Source organism: Bos indicus, chromosome X (assembly GCF_029378745.1).
Source record: "Bos indicus isolate NIAB-ARS_2022 breed Sahiwal x Tharparkar chromosome X, NIAB-ARS_B.indTharparkar_mat_pri_1.0, whole genome shotgun sequence".
Classification (NCBI taxonomy): Eukaryota; Metazoa; Chordata; class Mammalia; order Artiodactyla; family Bovidae; genus Bos; species Bos indicus.
In genome coordinates, this window is record NC_091789.1 from 41,326,017 (window position 1) to 41,337,242 (window position 11,226).

The window sequence follows — 11,226 nt, forward strand, 5'->3', positions numbered from 1 at the left end:
CCCTTGAGTGCTCATGTGATTATTGGGAACTACTTGTCATTCTCTTAAAATAATCAGATTGAAATTTTGATGGGAATAACATTGAATTTGGAGTAGATTTGGGAGAATTGTGACCTAAATATTAAATCTTCTAATCCATGAACATGGGATTTCTTTCCATTTGTTTTGTACTTTGTCCATTTCTATGACAACTTTTTGAAGTTCTCTGAGTATACATACTACACTTCTTTTGTTCAATTTATTCCTAAATATTTTATCATTATTGATGCTATTATAAACCAAATTTTTGAAATCGAATTTTGAATTTTTGAATCTAATTTTTTTTGTTAATAGCAACTTTATTGTTTCACTGGTGAAAAAAAAAATCATAACTGTATGATGCATTTCCCCCTAAATTTACAACAATGAAGGTTATACATAAATTATATAGATCACAAATTTTCTATTTTATACTATTTAGAACAAAATTATTTTGATAAATATGTCCAGAAGACAACATAAGTTCTTAATGGATGGCTGAGTCCAAATATGCAAAATATAGCTTCTGGTTTAGACCATGGTGCTTTAAAATCCTCAAACATGCATCAATATTCTCTAATTTTAGGGAAAATATTACACATGGCCTGATCTTGCAATTTGGAAGAAGCCCAAGCTGAATTTCACATACAGTATTTCTTTCCTCTAAATTAATTTCAGAACAAAGATACTTACAGGTTAGTACTTCCAAGGAATGAAGGAAATTATACACTCAACAGTGAAACAGAACAGAAAGAACGGAAGGGGCGCTTCATTAGTAACAGAGATAAGTGGGGATTTTTTGGCTTTTTTTTGTTTGTTTGTTTTAAACAGATCACAGGAATTTTAAATAGCAGATCAATCATGCTACTTAGAATGAGCAGACAGACCTGAACACTTATGAAGTGAATAATTTTATTAAGGTCTTGAAGGTGAGTGTCCGGAGGTGCTGGGTAAAACACACCACAGGTAAGAAACGGGAAACTTACCTCAGCATTTCTGAAAGGCACAATCTGTGGAAGGAAAGCCTAGTATAATAAAACCCTTACTGGATGTGCATGGAAAGGAGGATGGGAGCCTGACTCCTTTTTAAAGGATGAGACCCTCATAAATTGGCCCTTCAGATTCTGGTGTTTCCCGCCTTAAGCACAAGTGCTCCATTGTGTTATGAAAATGTTTGTTAATCTGCTCTGTTTCTTCACTGGATTCAAGATTTGGGAGGTCTTCTCGAATCTTTTGGATAAGCTGATTCAAAACCTGAATAGTGACCACATCATTTTCCTTTTCATAAAAATATATACATCTGTTCAGGATTTCTATAAAAAGTTGCACTTTTTATAGAGAGGGGTCCATGCACTGATTTGCTATTTTCAGAGCTTTCTTTAGGCATTCCATTACCCTTTTGCCTCCATGCAGCTCCTCTCCATTTTTGTCTGTGTTTCTGCCAGACCAAAAGAAATGTGCACAGGTGCTCACAGCTCGGCCCTGATCAGGCTTCTTCAGAAGTTTGGATGCAGCAAGAGCACACTGAATCCTCAAGGGTTCATGGTTTTCTTCACTGAAGCACTTCATCCTCTCAAAAGTACCAATGATCAAGGTGATGGCAGCCAGTTGTGCTTTGAAATCACTGATTTCATCTTCATACAGAGAAAATGCCTGGGACATAAATTCATATGCTACTGTTTCATGATTTTCAAAACCAATTTCTCCAGCAGCTAGAGCCCTCTGAAGAAAAAGTCTTAAGGGTAATTCTGCCAGCTCTGCTTTGATCAAAGCACTAATAGTCTGGTGAGTAAATGAAAAAATCTTCTAGCATTTCTTTTCCCATTTGTCATCCACTTTAGAATTCTCTTTGTAGCGAAAAGCCAGCTGGTAAGCTGCAAATACCAAAGGTGGCAGTGTGGAGCAAATCTGTTGATTTCCACCAGCTCCAAAATATTTTCGTGCTGTATTTAAAATCAAGTACTGTTGATCAGGGTCCTCAGACCGTAGAAGATGAATGAATCCGCCCACAAGGCTCTGCTCATCAGCAAAGTCCTCTGGCTCAGGTTCTTCTACAGGTTGATCTGGCTAATCCTCAGTCAGTGTAGATACCAAATTCATTATGGAATCCGCCTGGTCTTGAGAGACAATTTCTGTATTATAATCTAGAACATTACTAAGCACGTAACAACTCATGCTCTTTCTGGACTCATAGTCAAAATACTCAAAGAGTGAGTGGAAATGTTTTAATTTCAAGACTGTTAAAATATTGTTGTAAGTGTCAACAGGAATCTTCAAAAGTCTGGTGAGCTCCTTTGAAACTGCACTACTGGTAGCAATATGTTCAAGGTTGAGCTTATTAAATATCTCCACTGTTGTTTCTAGAACTTTATCAACATAGTCCACATGGTCAGGATAACACTTCATAGTGAGATTAATGAGAGAGACTTGTAAAGATACAACATCCTCCGAAAGCATGTCTTGTCTAGACTGTATTACTGTAGCCACCTGCTGTGAAAATATGTCAAAAAGTTTAATATCTGTTGGGATTCCAGGTCCATCTTCACGGTGAGCAAATAAAGCTAATCTATCAATTAAAGCAATGATTATGTTTTTCATATTTACATTTTGGTGTAACTCAGCACAGGCCCAAAGAAAAGGATTCAAAGTTTGAAGGTGGAATTCATCAGGGAAAACCTGAATAATGCATTCCATGAGATATTCCTGAGCCAAAGCATCTCTGCAATTCACCACTTGCTCCAATATGCTGGTCAAAACAATCTGTTTGTAACGTTCCACATTTAGACCTTCCAACTGACTAAGGCGCACCAAATTTGTTCCCACTAAAATTCTCAGTTCTTGTCTTTCTTGTTCTCTTTTTTCTCTATCTTGGCTATGTCCCTGATGCTGCATTCGAACCCAGAGCTTGTTCATTTCTGCAAAGTTGAGTAGGACAAAATCCATGGAATCACTGATATCACCAGTTGTTTCTTCATCTGTTGGCTCCCCTTCATCAGGTAAGATGTTTCTGGTACACTGAAGTAGATAATTTCGAAGAAATAGACCTCTCAAGGGATGTTGCACACCACGGCACATTTCTACCAAATCTTTCAAAATATCTTTCCTGGACTGAGGAAATGACTTGACGTATACAACTCCAACTGTGATCAACAGATAAAGCCTTGGGATAATGTTTCCGGCATACTGTACAAGTTCATAGAGATCTGCCACTTTTCTTCCTTTAGCAAATTCATCTGTCAGGTAAACTTCCAAGTAGTGCAGTTCATCAGAAATAGCCATATAAAGTTCATAGTAGCTTTTTGGTGATAACATGGAAGTCCACAGTTCACCAAGCATATTAGAAGCATGTTTCAGAGCATCCATAAGCTTGTTTTTGTCCAGGCATCTCTTCATCTGGAATGACTGGACCTTCACAGCCTGTATGGCTTAATCAAAGAGTTTTTCCTGCTCATCCTGCGGTGACTGCTGTGTTGTAGGCATGGCGACTCCCCTAAGCCTGCAGCGAGAAGCACCCACCTGAATCTAATTTTTGAATAAATTAATTTTGGAAATTTTCATCAGTTGGATATATAAATACAATTGATTTTACATACCCAGCTTGTGTTCTGAATTTTGCTGAATTTATTTCTTCAATTTTTTTTCATAGATTCATAGCTGTTGTTCAGTTGCTCAGTTTTGTCAAATTATTTGTGATCATATGGACTGCAGCACACCAGGCTTCCCTATCTTTGACCATCTTCTGGACATTGCTCAAACTCGTGTCCATTGAGTCAGTGATGTCTTGCAACCATCTAGTCTGTTTCCCCCTTCTCCTCGTGCATTCAATACTTTCCAGCATCAGGGTCTTTTCCAGTGAGTCGGCTCTTCACATGAGGTGACCAAAGTATTGGAGCTTCAGCTTCAGCATCAGCCATTCCAATGAATATTCAGGGTTGATTTCTTTTAGAACTGACTGGTTTGATCTCCTTTCTGCCCAAGGGACTCTCAAGTGTGTTCTCCAATACCACAGTTCAAAAAGATCAATTATTTGGTGTTCAGCTTTCTTTATGGTCCAACTCTCACATCCGTACATGACTACTGGAAAAACCATAGCTTTGACTAGATGGACCTTTGTCAGCAAAGTAATGTCTTTGCTTTTTAATATGCTGTCTAGGTTTGTCATAGCTTTTCTCCAAAAAAGCAAGCATCTCTTAATTCCATGGCTCCAGTCACCATCTGCAGTGATTTTGGAGCCCAAGAAAGTTAAGTTTGTCACTGTTTCCATTGTTTCCCTATCTATTTACCATGAAGTGATGGGACCGGATGCCATGATCTTCATTTTTTTTTAATATAAATTTATTTATTTTAATTGGAGGTTAATTACTTTACAATATTGTACTGGTTTTGCCATACATTAACATGAATCCACCACAGGTATACACGTGTCCCCCATCCTGAACCCCCATCCCTCCTCCCTCCCCGTACCATCCCTCTGGGTCATCTAAGTGCACCAGCCCCAAGCATCCAGTATCATGCATCGAGCTTGAACTGGCGATTCATTTCATATATGATATTATACATGTTTCAATGTCATTCTCCCAAATAATCCTACCCTCTCCCTCTCCCACAGAGTCCAAAAGACTGTTCTATACATCTGTGTCTCTTTTGCTGTCTCGCATACAGGGTTATCATTACCATCTTTCTAAATTCCATACATATGCATTAGTATACTGTATTGGTTTTTTGAATGTTGAGTTTTAAGCCAGCTTTTTCATTCTGCTCTTTTACGTTCATCGAAAGGCCTTTTAGTTCCTCTTCACTTTCTTCTATAAGAATGGTGTCATTTGAGCATTTGAGGTTATTGATATTTCTCCTGGTAATCTTGATTCCAGCTTGTGCTTCATCCAGATCGGCACTATTCATGATGTACTCTGCATATAAGTTAAATAAGCAAGGTGACAATATACAGCCTTGACATACTCCTTTCCCAATTTGAAACCAGCCCATTGTTCCGTATCTTGTTCTAACTGTTGCTTCTTAACATGCCTACAGGTTTCTCAGGAAACAGGTAAGGTGGTCTGGTATTCCCATCTCTTTCAGAATTTTCCACAGTTTGTTGTGATCCACACAGTCAAATGCTTTATGATAGTAAATGAAAGAGCTGATTTTCCATTAATTGTCCTGCTTTGTCTACAATCCAATGGATATTAGCAATTTGATCTCTGGTTTCTCTGTCTTTTCTAAATCCAGCTTGTACATCTGGAAGTTCTCAGTTCACATACAGTTGAAGCCTATCTTGGAGGATTTTGAGCATGACCTTGCTAACATATGAAATGAATGCAATTGTATGGTAGTTTGAACATTCTTGCCATTGCCCTTCTTTGAGATTGGAATGAAGACTGACCTTTTCCAGTTCTGTGGCCACTGCTGAGTTTTCCAATTTTGCTGGCATATTGAGTGCAGCACTTTAACAGCATCATCGTTTAATATTTGAAACAGCTCACCTAGAATTTCATCACCTCCACTAAACTGGTTCATAGTAATGCTTCCTAAAGGTCCACTTGACTTCACACTCCTGGATGTCTGGCTCTAGGTAAGAGATCACCAGGTCATTAAGATCTTTTTTTATAGCTCTTCTGTGTATTTTTGCCATCTATTTTAATATCTTCTGCTTCTTTTAGGTCCATAACTCTTCCATCCATTATTGTGCCCATCTTTGCATGAAATGTTCTCTTGGTATCTCTAATTTTCTTGAAGAGATCTCTAGTCTTTCTCATTCTGTTTTCTTCTATTTCATTCATTGTTCATTTAAGAAGGCTTTCTTATCTTTCCTTGCTATAGATTCATTAGGATTTTTTAATTGAAGCATGCTGAATTTGCAATTTTGTGTTCAAGTGTTCAGCGAAGTGATTCAGATATATATATATATAAAATTTTTTCCATTATAGATACTACAATATATTGAATATAGTTCTATTGTTATATAGTGGGTCTTTATTACTTGTCTATTTTGTATATAGTAATGTGTATATGTTAATCCCAACCTTCTGATTCATCTCTATTGCCCACCACTATTCTTTTTGGTAAATGTAAATTTGTTTTCTATAAGTCTATTTCTGTTTTGTAAATAAGTTCATTTTTATCCCCCTTTTTTTTTAGATTTCACATATAAGTGATATCCTATGATATTTGTCTTTTTCTGGTTTACTTCACTTAATATGATAACCTTTAGGTCCATCCATGTTGCTACAAATGGTATTATTTCACTTTTTTTATGGCTAAGTGATATTCCATTATATATATGTCTCTCTCTCTCATATATATATATATATATATATGTGTGTGTGTGTGTGTGTGTGTGTGTATGTGTGTGTGTGTGGTGCTAGTGGTAAAGATCCTGCCTGCCAATGTAGGAGACATAAAAGAAGCCAGTTCAATCCCTAAGTCAGGATGATTCCCTGGAGGAGGGCATGGCAACCCACTCCAATGTTCTTACCTGGAGAATGCCATGTATGGAGGAACCTGGCAGGCTATGGTCCATAGGATTGCAAAGAGTTGGACATGACTAATGCAACTTAGGACACATGTATATATGCAAAATATCTTCCTTATATATCCCTCTGTTGATGGACATTTAGGTTGCTTTTATGTCTGTGGTAAATCACTTCAGTCATGTCTGACTCTTTGCAACCCTATGGACTGTAGTCCGCTAGGTTACTCTGTCCTTGGGATTCTCCAGGCAATAATATTGGTGTGAGCTCCCATGCTTTCCTCCAGGGGATCTTCCCAACCCAGAGATTGAATCCAAGTCTCCTGCATTGTGGGTGGATTCCTTACCCACTGAGCCACCTCTGAAGCTCTGTATCTTGACTAATTGTAAACAGTGCTGCTATGAAGATTGAGGTGTATATATCTTTTTGAATTCCAGTTTTCTCTGGATATATTCCCAATAATGGGATTGCAGGATCATATGGTAACTCTATCTTCAATTTTTAAAGGAACATCCATATTGTTCTCCATAGTGGCTACACTGATTTTACATTCCCACAAACAATATACTGAGGTTCCTTTGTCTGCACACGTTCTTCAGCATTCATTATTTGTTGACTGTTAAGGATGATAATTAAGTGAAAGAAGAGAGTGAAAAAAGTTGACTCAATATTCAGAAAACTAAGATCATGGCACCTGGTCCCATCACTTCATGGCAAATAGATGTGGAAACAATGGAAACAGTGAGAGACTTTATTTTCTGGGGAGCTCTAAAAGCACTGCAAATGGTGACCACAGTGATGAAATTAAAAGACACTTGCTCCTTGGAAGAAAAGCTATGAGCAACCTAGACAATACATTAAAAAGTAGATATATTACTTTGCCAACAAAGGTCCGTCTAGCCAAAGCTCTGGTTTTTCCAGTAGACATGTATGGATGTGAGAGTTGGATTATAAAGAAAGCTGAGCATCAAAGAATGGATGCTTTTTGAACCATGGTGTTGGAGAAGACTCTTGCCAGTTCCTTGGACTGCAAAGAGATCAAACCACTTGATCCTGAAGGAAATCAGCCCTGAATATTGATTTCATCTGAAGCTGAAACTCCAGTAGTTTGGCCACTTGATGTGAATAACTGACACATTGGAGAAGACCTTGATGCTGGGAAAGATTGAAGGTAGGAGGAGAAGGGGATGACAGAGGATGAGATGGTTGGATGGCATCACCAACTCAGTGGACATGAGTTTGAGCATGATTCAGGGGTTGGTGATGGACAGGGAAGACTGGTGTGCTGCAGTCTATGGGGTCGCAAAGAGTCAGACATGACTGAGTGACTGAACTAAACTGAATGATAATAATTTTGACCGGTCTGTGATACCTCAGTGAAGTTTTGACTTGTATTTCTCTAATAATTAGCAATACTGAATATCTTTTCATGTGCCTGTTGGCCATCTGTATGTCTTCTTTGGAGAAATGTCTATTAGTTCTTCTGCCCATGTTTTCATTGGGTTATTTGTTCATTTTATATTAAGCTGTATGAGCTGTTTGTATATTTTGAAAATTAAACCCTTTTTGGTAGCATCATTTGCAAATATTTTCTCCCAGTCCGTAGGTTGTTTACAGTTATTTTTGTTATGCAAAAGCTTTTAAGTTTAATCACTCCCATTTGTTTCTTTTTGTTTTTATGTCCATTACTCTAGGAGATGGATCCATTAGGATTTTTCTTTACACAACATAATGTCTTATGAAAATAGAAAAAAAAAATTCAACTTTTGTTTTCCAACTTGGATACTCTTTATTTCACTTTCTTGTCTAATTACGCTGCACAGCACCATCAGAACAATGCTGAATAAAATTGATGATACCAGACATCCTTGCCTTGTTTTTGGACTTCCCTGGTGGTTAAGACAGTAAACGATTGGCCTGCAAATGCAGGAGATCCAAGTTCAAACTCTGGGTTGGGAAGATCCTCTGGAGATGGAAATGGCAACCCACTCCAGTATTCTTGCCTGGAGAATTCCATGGAGAGAGGAGCCTGGCAGGCTACAGTCCATGGGGCACAAAGAATCAGACATGACTGAGTGACTAAAACACTTGCCTTGTTTTGATTTTTAAGGAAAATCATTTAACCTTTCAGCATTAAGTATGATATGATCTTGTGCATTTTTCATAAATGCTATTTATTGAGTTGAGACATTTCCATTATATTCTTATTTCTTGAGTGTTTGTTATGAATATCTGTTGTATTTTGTCAAATATTTTTTCTATATCAGTTGAGATGACCATATGCTCCTTATACTAATGCTATGATGTATGTGTCTGAATCTTCGCAACCCCATGGAATGTAGCCTGTCAGGCCTCACTGACCATGGCATTCTCCAGGTAAGAATACTGGAGTGTAGCTGTTCCCTTTTCAGGAGATCTTCACAACCCAGGGATCAAACCCAGGTCTCCCACATTGCAGGTGGAGTCTTTATCGTGTGAGCCACCAGGGAAGCCCATGATTGATTGATTTTGAGATGTTAAATAAATCTTGCATTTCTGTGATAAATCTCACTTCGTCCTGGCATATAACCCTTTTAAAATATTGATGATGCCATTTGTTAGCATCCTATTGAAGATTTTTCCATCTATGTTCATAGATTATTTGTTCGTAGTTTTCTTTTCTTCTAAACTTTTTCTTGTTTTGATATCAGAGCGATGGTAGTCTTATGGAAAGAGTTGAGAAAATTTCATTCTTCTTTATTTTGAGAGAATTTGTGAAGAATTGATAATAATTTTCCCTTAATTTTTTGGCTAAATACACCTATGAAACAATTTAGGCCTGGGCTCTTTGTAGAAAAATTTTTAGTCAGTAATTCAACTTCCTCTCTTTATAATATTCTACCCTAATCCTTTTTATGACTTTAAAGTTTGTAGTAACTTCCTCTCTTTGTTTCCTGATTTTAGTAACTGCAATTTTTTTTTCTGTTTTCCTTGCTAGATTATTTTTATTATTTCCTGACTCTAATTGCATTAATAAAATTTACTCTTTTTTTCCAGTGTCTTAAAATAAAATAAAAAAAAAAACAAAGACAGCTTTCATTTTAATGTATTTCTTATTTGTCATTTATTTGAGATATATTTCTTCTTTTTTAAATGCAAATATTTGCAGGTATATATTTTTCTTTATTCATTTTTAGATGTATGTCATAAGCCTTGTTGTACCTTCATTTTCATTCATATCAAAATATTTTCTATTTTCCTTTTTGATTCTTTCTTTGACACAGTGATGAGAATCCAGTTTTAAAAGACAGTTTTAAATTTTTACAGCAAGATCTCAACCAATAAATCACAACATTTTGGTGGTTAAGATATATTCATTATATTATTAAATTACATAAAAAATCTCATTCATTGCAAAACTCTAGCACATTTAAAACTGATACTTCTTTGAAAAACGTATGATTTTATCATTGGAAATACTTTCCATGTTATTAAGTAAAAATATCATTTTAATGTTTAATAAAATACTGTTAGATCTATTATTAAATGCTAATATATTTAAATTATGTTATTAAATATTGACAAATAGTAATACTGCTATATAATATTTTAATATTATAAAATGTTATTACATTTTAAATATTGTTACTAATAATACTTGAGATAATATAATTTGTTGCACTATTTTAACAGATAAAGCAATTTAGGCTCATATTTAATGGGTTTTCCAAGGGTGTATAACTGGAAATCGGTCAAACATCTTTAGAACCAGAACCCTTGATTCTCAAGTGAAGGACTGTTCTCATTATCCGCATATCCATGGTTTTCAAAGACAGAAACTATAAAACTCCTAGAGGAGAACATAGGCAAAACACTCTCTGACACACATCACAGCAGGATCCTCTATGACCCACCTCCCAGAATATTGGAAATAAAAGCACAAATAAACACATGGGACCTAATTAACCTTAAAAGCTTCTGCACATCAAAGGAAACTATTAGCAAGGTGAAAAGACAGCCTTCAGAATGGGAGAAAATAATAGCAAATGAAGCAACTGACAAACAACTAATCTCAAAAACATACAAGCAACTCCTACAGCTCAACTCCAGAAAAATAAATGACCCAATCAAAAAATGGGCCAAAGAACTAAATAGACGTTTCTCCAAAGAAGACATACAGATGGCTAACAAACACATGAAAAGATGCTCAACATCACTCATTATCAGAGAAATGCAAATCAAAACCACTATGATGTACCATTTCACACCAGTCAGAATGGCTGCGATCCAAAAGTCTACAAATAATAAATGCTGGAGAGGGTGTGGAGAAAAGGGAATTCTCTTACACTGTTGGTGGGAATGCAAACTAGTACAGCCACTATGGAGAACAGTGTGGAGATTCCTTCAAAAACTGGAAATAGAACTGCCTTACGATCCAGCAATCCCACTGCTGGGCATACACACTGAGGAAACCAGAAGGGAAAGAGACACGTGTACCCCAATGTTCATCGCAGCACTGTTTATAATAGCCAGGACATGGAAGCAACCTAGATGTCCATCAGCAGATGAATGGATAAGAAAGCTATGGTACATATACACAATGGAGTATTACTCAGCCATTAAAAAGACATTTGAGTCAGTTCTAATGAGGTGGATGAAACTGGAGCCTATTATACAGAGTGAAGTCAGCCAGAAGGAAAAACACCAATACAGTATACTAATGCATATATATGGAATTTAGAAAGATGGTAACAATAAC

General features: G+C 36.5%; 1 pseudogene; it reads right to left on the reverse strand.

Moving 5' to 3' along the window:
• Window positions 1-323: 323 nt before the first annotated feature.
• Window positions 324-3,529, reverse strand: LOC139181728 (vacuolar protein sorting-associated protein 35 pseudogene; annotated as a pseudogene).
• Window positions 3,530-11,226: the final 7,697 nt, after the last annotated feature.